Here is a 12,360-nt window from a genome sequence, read left to right as displayed (position 1 = left end):
TGGTGGTGTGATGTGTTGTTGTTTGGTGTGTGGTGATGTGATGTGTTGTGGTTTGGTGTGTGGTGATGTGATGTGGTTTGGTGTGTGGTGATGTGATGTGTTGTGGCTTGGTGTGTGATGATGTATTGTGTTGTGGTTTGGGATGTGGTGATGTGATATGTTGTGGTTTGGTGTGTGGTGATGTGATGTGATGTGGTTTAGTGTGTGGTGATGTGATGTGTTGTGGTTTGGTGTGTGGTGGTGTGATGTGTTGTGGTTTGGTGTGTGGTGGTGTGATGTGTTGTGGTTTAGTGTGTGGTGGTGTGATGTGTTGTGGTATGGTGTGACACGGGATGATGTGACTTGGTGTGGCAGTGTTGTGTACTACGGTGATATGATGTGGTGGCGTGCTGAAGCGAACTGGTATGCTGGTATATACTGTTAGGTTGTGAAGTGGTATGGTGTGGCACGGTATGGTGTCGCAGTGTTGTGTGTGTAATGTAGAGTAGTGTAGTGTAACGTAGAGTAGTGCAATGTAATGTAGTGTAGTGTGCTGTTATAGTGGTGTGGTGTAGTGTAGTGTGCTGATATGGTGGGGCTGTGAATTGTAGTATGTTGATATGGTGGTGTAGTGTAGTGTGCTGATATGGTGGGGTGGTGTAGTGTAGTGTGCTGATATGGTGGGGTGGTGTAGTGTAGTGTGCTGATATGGTGGGGTGGTGTAGTGTAGTGTGCTGATATGGTGGGGTGGTGTAGTGTAGTGTGCTGATATGGTGGGTGGTGTAGTGTAGTGTGCTGATATGGTGGGGTGGTGTAGTGTAGTGTGCTGATATGGTGGGTGGTGTAGTGTAGTGTGCTGATATGGTGGGTGGTGTAGTGTAGTGTGCTGATATGGTGGGGTGGTGTAGTGTAATGTGCTGATATGGTGGGGTGGTGTAGTGTAGTGTGCTGATATGGTGGGGTGGTATAGTGTAGTGCGCTGATGTTGTGGGATGGTGTGATGTAGTGTGCTGATATGATGGGGTGGTGTTGTGTAATGCGCTGATATGGTTGGCTGGTGTAGTGTAATGTACAGTATAGTGTACTTGTAGATGTGGGTGTTGTTGACCCACACACACAACCAACCAACCAACCAACGGTACACCCGCCCCACATTGACCCACTTGGCTGACCCCGCCACGCAGCGTCTCTGCCTTGGAATCTACCTCCCACCACCATTGGCCTTACTTCAGTTATAACTTGGAACGTATTCATAATGATTCAGCAGATTTTGTAACACATCTTTCTTAGATATTTATTTTTCACATTACACCTCAACATTTTTTTATATGTTAGTAATGCAAACTGTCAATGCTACAGATATACAACATAAAATATCAAGTCGTAATTCACAAAATAAATCACTGAAAAAAGATGCTTCGAAGCCTCCAATGCAACTAACAATACAGTCCATAGGTTTATATTCTAAAGTGACTTTAAAGATGTTTCTCTGCGATTTGCTGTGCGCAATATAACTCATTACCCTGTTGTGTGTTTGTGAGGCAAACCTTGTCGATATTTAAACAATATATGTAACGTACGCAAGAACCCTAGGTGTAATTTGTAAAATAAATCGCTAAGGAATGCCTTAGAATACGGCCACGGTTATCTAAGTCACTGATGACGGTACCGTATATGATATACTCCTCTCTTGCAACACTTTAAATGTGCATAGTAGAATTGTTTGACCATGTCAGCTGTGTGTGTTTCAGTTGCAATCATACATTTAGTTCATACATACATACATATGCTTGTCAGCATATTGTACATACCGGTACCATACATACACTTGTTAGCATAATGTACATACCATACATGCATACATACATTTGTTAGCATACACAAGTTACATACAAACATACATACAAACATACCATACGTACATACATACAGCCATACAGTACATCCGCTGGTCAACATACATACGACACATACAAACATACAGTTGCCAGCTTACAAACAATACGGTACGGTACCTACATACACCTGACAGCATGCGTACATACATACTGTACAGTACCTACATACACCTAACAGAGTAAACAAATACATACTTACATACATACATACATACATACTGTACATATATATACTTGCCAGCATGAATATGGCACATACACATACTTACATTTGCCAAACACACACACACACACACACACACACACTTACCAACTCCTCCCCACCGGTTTCGCCACTGGGAAACCCTGTCCTTTGGGTCACCCGCCTACCCCACTTATTTCCTTCCTCTGTGTGTGTGTGTGTGTGTGTGTGTGTGTGTGTGTGTGTGTGTGTCGGCCGTTAACCTCTTAAATACGAGTAGATTTTATTCAGGCTACCTTCAGATAATTTTTTTTAAATCTCTTTGAAAATATGCTGTATCTTGCACGGGAATGGTTGCGAGTTTTAAAGGCCTTGGGGTGGGGGCAGGAATCCGAGATCTTGCATATAGTGTGAATAAATATCTTGTCCATTTCACAAGGTAGGGTGCTGGACAGGGTAGCTATTGTCAGTTCTCTCCTGTGCTTCATCTTTCCTTGTATTTGGTCCCCATCTCAACCCATTCATAGGTGGGAAAAAGGGTCAGGATGATGATGGTTAAATAACAGAACGCAGGGATGTATGCCACGCTGAAATACTCAGGGATGTATGCCACGTTAAAATACACAGGGATGTATGCCACGCTGAAATACGTAGTGATGTATGCCACGCTGAAATACGCAGGGATGTGTGTCATTTCGAAATACGCAATGATGTATGCAACACTGAAATACTCAGGGATGTGTGCCACGATGAAATACATAGGAATGTAGGCCACGCTGAAATACACAGGGATGTATGCCACACTGAAATACACAGGGATTTATGCCACGCTGAAATACGCAGGGATGTATGCCATTTCGAAATACGCAGGGATGTTTGCTACTTTGAAATACGCAGGGATGCATGCTGCTTTGAAATTACGATAAACATAAACACTTAAAGGCATTTTAAACGGAACTTAACCCCTTCAGTCCGACGATATTCTTTGTAGTTCTTGTCACCCCTTCCATTTCCTCCATATGCTCGGAGTTATTAGCCTAGTCGTGCCCCCTGTGGCGGGGGGGACACAACCTGGCCGCACTATGGGGTGGTACTACTACTCTGCGGCCAGGTTGTGTTAGGAAGAATACTGCCACCGTATTCCCTGCGTGTCGTAAAAGGCGACTAAAAGGGGCGGAGGGGACTAGGGACCCCCTCCTCTGTTTTGTAGTTCCTAAAAAGAGACAGGCCAGAGAAAGGGATGGGGGATGGAGTTATCCCCGTACCCTGAAGATTGGGTCTATGAATGTGCGTGGATGTAGTACGATTGAGGCTAAAAGGGAGGAGATTGGGAGAATGTTTGTGAGAAGAAAGTTGGATGTGTTAGCTTTGAGTGAAACGAAGATGAAAGGGAAGGGGGAATCTATGTTTGGAAGTGTGAATGGAAGATTGTCAGGTGTTGATAGAGGAAGGGCAAGAGAAGGTGTGGCCTTGTTAGTGAGTCCGGAAGTTCAGCAATGTGTGATTGAATGGAAGGAGGTGTCATCGAGACTGATGTGGGTGAAAGCGAAATTTGAACGTGAGTTGTGGGTGTTTGTGAGTGCATATGGGCCTGGTAGTGAAAGGGATGAACAAGAGAGGGAGTCTTTCTGGAATGATGTTGATGAGTGTCTGCAGAGTTTTGAAGCGAATGTGAATGTGGTAATGATGGGAGATCTGAATGCTAGAGTGGGAAATGTAGCAGTTGAAGGCGTAGTTGGTATGCATGGTGTGCCTGGAAGAAATGAAAATGGGGAACGAATGATAGCGATGTGTGTTGAGCGAGAGATGGTGATTGGGAATACGCTGTTTGAGAAGAAAGATATTTATAAGTATACATGGGTGAGACAGGAGGGTGGAAGGGTTGTTGATAGAGCCTTGATGGACTATGTGGTTGTGTCTAGGAATGTAATAGGAAGATTGTTGGATGTGAGAGTTCTGAGAGGGGAGGGTGGAGGTATGTCTGACCACTACCTGGTGGAGGGAAAGTTAAGAGTAGGTAAGAGATGGATGAGAGCTAGGAGGGTTAGGTGTGGCAGGAGGTTTTGAAAGTGAGTGAGTTCGATAAAAGAGAGAAAAAGATAGAGTATCAGGAGAAATTGAAAGATGAGTGGAACGCAGTGAAAGATCGGGAAAATGGCAGCGTGGAGGAGGAATGGCAGTTGTTTAAGAGTGCTGTGGTGGGGCATGCAGAAGAGGTGTGTGGTGTGAGACGTGTGGGTGGTGGTGTAAGAAAAGGAAGTGAATGGTGGTGCGAGGAAGTAAGTATGGCTGTGGCTGAGAAGAGACGTGCATATGAAGTGTGGCTGCAGAGGAAGGATGAGATGTCATATGAAAGGTATAAGGAGAAGAGGAATAGAGCGAGAAGGGCTGTGCGTGATGCTAAAGTGGCAGCAGATGAGAGGTGGGGTAGGCGGCTGACAGAGAATTTTCAGCAGAATAAGAAAATGTTTTGGAAGGAGGTGAAAAGGGTGCGAAAGGGAGAGTCTGGGAAGGAAGAACGAGTAAAAGCAGAGGATGGAAGGATGTTAATTGAGATGGATGCAGTAAGGAAGAGATGGGCAGAGTATTTTGAAAGATTGTTAAATGTAGAGGAGGAAAGGGTGGCTGAGATTGTGGCGGATGGAAGGGTGCAAGGAATAAATGTGTTGGGAGAGTTGAATGATTCTTTGATCACGAAGGAGGAAGTGGAGAAGGCAGTAAAGGAGATGAAAGCAGGGAAAGCTGCAGGTATGGATGGGTGTGCTGTGGAATGCCTGAAGGGTGGTGGAGTGACTATTGTTGACTGGTTAGTAAGATTGTTGAATGTGTGCTTTGAGAAAGGTATGGTGCCAATTGACTGGGCAAGTGCTTGTGTGGTCCCGTTGTATAAAGGCAAGGGTGATAAGTATGAATGTACTAGCTTTAGGGGTATAAGTCTGTTGAGTGTTGTAGGTAAGGTGTATGGTAGAGTGTTAATTATGAGAGTTAGAGAGGGTACAGAGGAGTAATTAGTGATGAACAGTGTGGCTTTAGGAGAGGGAGGGGATGCGTTGATCAGGTGTTTGCTGTGAGACAAGTGTGTGAAAAGTATTTAGCGAAAGGCAAGGATGTGTTTTGGGCATTTATGGATTTAGAGAAAGCGTATGATAGAATTGATAGGGAGGCTTTGTGGACTGTTTTAAGATTGTATGGACTTGATGGTAGGTTACTAAAAGGGGTGAAAAGTTTTTATGTAAATAGTAGAGCGTGTGTAAGAGTGGGAAATGCTGTGAGTGATTGGTTTCCCGTGAGAGTGGGGCTGCGACAGGGATGTGTGATGTCGCCTTGGTTGTTTAATATTTACATGGATGGTGTTGTAAGGGAGGTGAATGCAAGAGTTTTAGGTGGTCTGAGTCTGGTAAATGTTGATGGAGGAGAGTGGAATCTGAAGCAGCTGCTGTTTGCAGATGATACTGCACTGGTGACTGATTCAGAGGAGAGATTGAGAGAGTTGGTAGAGGAGTTTGGAAGGGTGTGTGAGAGGAGGAAATTGAAAGTAAATGAGAATAAGAGTAAAGTGATGAAGTGTACGAGGTTGATAGATGGTAGGGGGATGAATATAGTTTTGAATGGTGAGTTGCTTGAGGAGGTAGATTGTTTTAAATATCTAGGGTCACATGTTGCTGTGGATGGAAGAATAGATGCAGAAGTGAAGTTTAGAATAAATGAAGTAGGAAAGGTGCTGGGAGGAATGAAAAAGTGTTTAAATGTCGTTCGCTTAGAATGGATGTAAAGAGAAGGCTGTATGAGGGTGTTGTGGTACCGACTGCATTATATGGGTCTGAAACATGGAATATGGGTGTAGCAGAGAGGAAAAGTTTGAATGTAATGGAGATGAGATGTCTGAGGAGTATGTGTGGAGTGACGCGTATGGATCGGGTGCGAAATGATGAAGTGCGAAGGAGAACTGGAGTTGTTCGGGAGATGGCTGGTAGAGTTGAGCAGAGGGTGTTGCAATGGTTTGGGCATATGGAGAGAATGGATAATGAGCGATTGGTGAAAAGATAACTAGATCTGATGTGAGAGGTGTAAGGCTGAGAGGAAGACCACGAATAGGATGGATGGACAGTGTGAAGAGAGCGCTGGATGCGAGAGGGATGTCTGTTGAGCAAGGAAGAGTGGCTGTGCGTGACAGAAATAAATGGAGAGAAATTGTGAATGAATAAGTGATGACGCAGCCCTGAGGGGATATTCTCCCGCATTTGGTCTGATCAGCTAGTCAGGTCAGGTGCGGGTAAGGGGATGGGTCTGTTATGATGTGGCAGGGGTAAACCAGTTCTGCTGTCGGGCCCTGCTGCGGATGTCACTGATTGCATTGCCCAGTTGACCCTTGTGCGGTGTGGTGCGGTGAGGATCTGTCCGTTCTCCCCTTTGGGGCTAAGATGCGAATGAATGTGTTTGAATGGATGAGTAAATGGAGAGTGAGTCGTCCTGTCTCGGCTACCTCCCTTTCCTTGGGGGAAGCAGCCTAGGTATATAGATAGATAGATAGTTTCTCCTCAACCCTCCTTTGCTTATACATTTTTCCTCTCCTCTTGGAGTTTTTCTTTTCCTTCTTTTTCTTCAAGAATTCCCTCTTCCTGGCATCTTCTATCTCTGTTCACCCATCGTTTTTACGATTAATATATTTATCAATGCTGCATATAGAGTGCTTTAACCGTCTGTATACCTAATTTCTTTCACCATAACTTGGCCCAGGTTTTTGACCTTTTGTGGCTTTGTCAATAAGCTTAATGGCAGAACAGAATAAGACAATACTACGGCTCTACATCCTTTCCCTTCTCTAGCACCTTGTGACAAGCACCATGTGCTAGTGGTAATCTGTTGTTACAATTCAACATTAAAAGAGAAAAAAAAAAGTATTTTTATGATAATCTATTGTTCCCGTACGATTCAGCACTTAAAACTGACATGTGGCAATTCAAGGCTAGGTTGTCGTAAAAGAAGCCCACTAATCCAAAGTTACAAACTGAAAATACTACTTGACCAATAACGTGACAAACCAAGCTGCGTCTCTCTAATGGCTTGGAACCTTGACCCAGTAACGTAGCGGTAGGCTGCATTTGACCGTCCCCAGCCAGCACAGTGTCAACATATTTCCATGGGCGAATCTCATTTGTTAACGGAACCAAACAAGACTGACTCATTCTCTATAGTTCTGTCCTCTTTACCTTCATGACATCACATGGCCGTACTACCACCAGCATACTGAGAGGGAATAGCAGTAATAGCAGTAATAGAACATTAGTAGTAGGCTAGTAGTAGTAGTAATAGTAGTAGTGATAGTAATTGTGTAATAGTATTCGTAAAAGTTGCAGTTCCAGGCTCATCTGAACGTGAACCCAGTGGACTGCAGGCTAAAGTTACCTTTCTCCAGCACATCACCAACCTCTTTTTGGGGGACAGGGAAGGAACTGAGGGATGTTTGTATAACCTGGCAGAAGTGTCACCCGGGCATATCAGTGCCACCCGGGCATATCAGTGCCACCACGTGAAGGCTACCCTCTGCAGCACCATGTGAATGAATAAAAATGCCTTTGTTATTAGCGTCAGGAATAATCTTCATCACCATCATCATCAGTTAACAACAGGACAAAGGCCTCTCCCAGCTTCCTCTACTTAGGCTGTGTTAAATCCTTTGTCATCCCTCTTCATCGTGGTTTGCTGTACAAATCCTCTCATTTTTCACTGTTCCATCATATACTTTTGTTTGTGTTTTACTAAAGTAAGAGTAAGTATAGAAGCTGAGAGTAATAGTAATGTACCATTGACCCTTTTGTGATCCAGAAAACTCTAATGATGTGTTCCTGCTAATGCCAAGTAATTTTATTCAGCAACAGTGAGTCATAATAACCTGAGAGTGTTAACCGTAAGCGAACATGTAGCCTAACCAGAAGGGAATATGGTAATCGAAGCGTTGCGAAGCCTGACCAGCCACTGTAGCGTGAGGCAGCTGCTTGTACTAATGGAGGCAAGGAGGAATGGTGGAGGCAGAGAGGAATGGAGGAGGCAGGGAGGAATCATGGGGACAGGAAGGAATGGTGGAGGCAGGGAGGAATGGTGGAGGCAGGCAGGAATCATTGGGACAAGAAGGACTGGTGAAGACAAGGAGGAATGGTGGAGGCAGGGGGGAATGGTGGAGGCAGAGAGGAATCAAGGAAGCAGGGAGGAATGGTGGAGGCAGGGAGGAATAATGGAAGCAGGGATGAATGGTGGAGGCAAGGAGGAATCATGGAAGTAGGGAGGAATCATGGAAATATGAGAGTTAAGGGGCTCTGTTTTCGACGGCTGAGGATGCTTTATGTAACCCATTTGTTTTTATCTGATGAAACTGGGTCATTCTCACAGCTATTTACTCTAACTTCTAGGCAGATAACAAGGAAACAGGTAATACGAGGAGCTAAAGGAAAGAGTAAAAATTGAGGCCCATATTCTCGTTGGATAAGGAAGCCCCCTAACACCTCATCCTAATTTTGCTTATTACACCTTGCTGTCCACTTCTGTGTTATATAAATCATTCTTCTATCACAGTATTCTGCAAGTATATAGTGCAAAATCATAATAATTGGCCATATTAAAAAATAAGCCGCTAAAGAAAATGTATGAGGGAGCTTCCTTAACCTACGAGAATACGGGCATTAGAACGGGATGGTATGTGGCACAGGAGGCTTCGTAGCACCTCTTCCTTTGCTATATATTTTGCATGTTACACTTTAACCTTCTCGTGCACGTTATTTATATCGTCTTTAATACCGACATGTTTGCGTTCATAACATAGACGAGGATATTATAATGTGATGTGGAAAATAAATCGTCATGAAAGAGATGTTACAGAATCTCCAAAGACAGTTAAAATAGAACCGTAAGAGGGGAGATCTGATTCATGAATAAAAAGGGGGAGGAATGGTTAAATGCTTACAGGGAGGGGAGGGGAGGGGAGGGGAGGGGCTGAGGTGATGGGAAGAATGAGGAAGTGGGAGGGACGGGAGTAGGAGGATGTGATATACGGAAGGGAAGGGGAAGGAGGGAGGAGAGCGGAGGGGAGGGGTATAGAAAGCGAGGAGGGAAGGACAGTCATTGAATAAAAAGTAAAGGAACGGAAGAGGCAGGTACTGATAACACAAGGATACGGTGCTGGCCGGTGAAGGACACACACACACACACACACACACACACACACAGAGTTAAAAAGTTCTAGTTCGTCTACTTGGGTGCACAAGTTAATGTCTTCCGTGTTGGTTACCAGAGTTTCCTTCCTTTCTTCCTTCTTCCATCTCCCTCCTGACTATATTCTTCTCTCTCTCTCTCTCTCTCTCTCTCTCTCTCTCTCTCTCTCTGCTGCTTTTCTTCCTTCCTTCCCTCGTTCTTTCCCCTCATTGCTCCTTCAGAACTATAGTTATGGTGTTCGTATGGTATACCCACCTAAAGAAAAGCAAAATATTTTGGTATAATGGTATTAGCTTGATTATATATGGACAATATCTGATGATGAATATTGTCAGGCGTCACTATTTATTTACTTCTGTTCATTTGTATACTTATTCATGTACTTTGACACCTTACAGCCACAAATATTATGGTTGAAGTACGAACGTTATACTAATATTTACTTCCCCCAAACTCGGTTTATTGTCAGAATACAGTACTTTATTAGCTGAACACAAAGTTACTCATGATCCCCAAACTTCATTCCTAACGTTGGCCATCTCACTGTATCACCGCAATTCGTAACGTGCGTGAAGCGCTATCTTACGTCAGTATTTTCTGATGAAAGAAAACTTCGTGGATACAGTATAATGAAGGGCATCAGTAAAATGGATGTACACGGCGAATAACGACATCTGCAGCTCTCGTGTAGATATAACAATGTTCAAGAAATACGAGTAGGATTATTGGATTAACTATACAGTATGTAAACACTTCCCATCATGAATCGACCAAAGGTCACTCACTAGCAACTTATCGTTGTTAATTCTTACTTCCGAATCATCTCGAACAGTAAAACGCAACATTATGTTATTTATATAAACTTCCTGTCAGTGTCATTGAAATCACTAGTCAGTTTCGACCGCGTGCTATGAGTGACTGTAATTTCAGGAGTGACAGCAATGAAATTAGTTATCTGCGAGGTTCATGTGGAGTTAAATGGAGAGACACAGACAAATGAGGAGGCAAAGGAGCTTTGTGGTGTTGATGTGAATGTGACTGAAAATGTTAAAAAGAACTACCTACAGATAGTTTGGACATGTGGAAAGCATGGAGAATGAGAGACTGGCTAAAAGAATGTATGCGTTTGAGGTGGAGTGGAAGAGGAGGAGGAGGGGGAGACAAAAAGATGAGTTGGTGGGATGGAGCGGAGAGATTTGGCAGCTGTAGGGAGGGCAGCCAAATGGTAGACAGGGCTACATGGAGGAGTTTTGTTTGTGGCTCCCCCTTATTGGATTAAGGTGTCTGGCAACAGACAGAGAAATATCCCACTGGGCAGGGCGGGGTGGCCTGGAGAGTGAAAACGGGTATCGTACCTCTGCCGTTCACTGTCAAGTTCACGTTGAGCCACATAACCATTACCGCATCCATTTATTACCACCACCACATCCTTTCACCACCATAACATTCTTTCATTACACCATCACCACCACCAAATCCTTTCACCATACTATCACCAGCACGTCATTTCACCACACCATCACCAATACGTCCTTTGATTACAACCACTACCAGCACATCTCATCCCCACACCGTTCCCTGATCAGTGCATCCCTCTGTACTGTATAATTATGTGCTCTCTAACTCTGGTATTGTTTTTCTTGCTTTTGTTTTCTCTCTTGATATTCTTCCCATTTTGTGTCATCCTCTCCTTTTATTTTATTTATTTCTTTTTTTTGTATTTTATTCTTTTCTCTTTTTTTCCTACTAGCTCTTATGTTTTCCCTCTCTCTCTCTCTCTCTCTCTCTCTCTCTCTCTGTTTCAGCCCATCAGTCAAATGACGTCATCTTTATATCAGTCTTGGGACAACCAGACCACTGTAATCAACTCCGAGAACACACCTAGAATTAAGAGGGTCAGTGTAGGCTTTATCCAACCCGTCCAGTTCGAGAAGTTTCCCTTAAAATGAATTAAAATCGCTTATGGATGGAAAGAAGAAATTGGAAAAGAAGAAAAAAATAAAGGAATAAAATAGAACTTTCAAGGGTTTTAGTTGTTTCCACTGTCAAGTTCACGAGCATTCCAGCCTTGTCAGCCCCACCCTTTACTGTCTCATTACCACATTGCAATATTCTCTCTCTCTCTCTCTCTCTCTCTCTCTCTCTCTCTCATACATTTGTCAGATATTAGTAGAATTAGCCTTTTTTCCAAATAATATCCTCGTTATGGGTCAGTAGGCCTCCTGTTATCTGTACTTCCCATGTACTCCTATGTACACACACACACACACACACACACACACACACACACACACACACACACACACACACACACACACACACACACACACACACACACACACACACACAACCCCTATACTGCAATGGCCATCTCAATATCCTCGGTATTAACAGTGACTTCCTTAGTTAATTACCGGCAGTGCTTTGTAAACAGTTTACTATCACAGTGAAAGCCGGTGGTAGACGGACATATTGTTGCTTGACCTTCCTGTTCCGGCAGCAGGTCTGCCTCCTTGGTATTGCCACAGAGACTAAATCAGAGCGGATTTAGCCTACCGTAAGGAACCTCTAACACAAGAACACCCATTCTCTTTAGCTAGGTGGAAATTTTCATGTTTTTGCAGTTAATTTCCAGGAATTCAATGGCAGAATAATACAAAGTACAACTCTAAATCCTTTCCATAGCACTTCTTCGTGACCAACACCATATTCTAATGTTAAGTGATTGCTACATCTTAGCTTTCAAAAAGGAGATGGCGGTTTTACGCTCCTTTCAAGTGAACAGAGAGGAGTAACCAGGGAGACTTACTCCTCCCTTATAGCTAAAGTTCATCGAATTTCACGCACCCATAATTTAGTACTCAAGTGGTGGGAATGGCCCAGTTCTATCAAATGAAAGCAACGTCTGCAGTAGTAACGAAAATTGAAAGGATTAATGCTGTTATAACTGAAAGTCTCTATATGGGTAGTTAATTCACTTTAGCTAGGCGGAGATTTCGTCCTTTTGTTTATTGCGTGTAGCTTAGTGACAGAATACGTCAGTGCTAAAGCTGTATAACCTTTCCATAGGGTTTCTTCGTGATTAGCACCATATTC

The sequence above is a fragment of the Coenobita brevimanus genome, chromosome 7 (genome assembly GCF_032717465.1).
Source record: "Coenobita brevimanus isolate Jiangsu-jjx chromosome 7, ASM3271746v2, whole genome shotgun sequence".
Taxonomy (NCBI): Eukaryota; Metazoa; Arthropoda; class Malacostraca; order Decapoda; family Coenobitidae; genus Coenobita; species Coenobita brevimanus.
Note: the sequence above shows the minus strand (reverse complement) of the source record.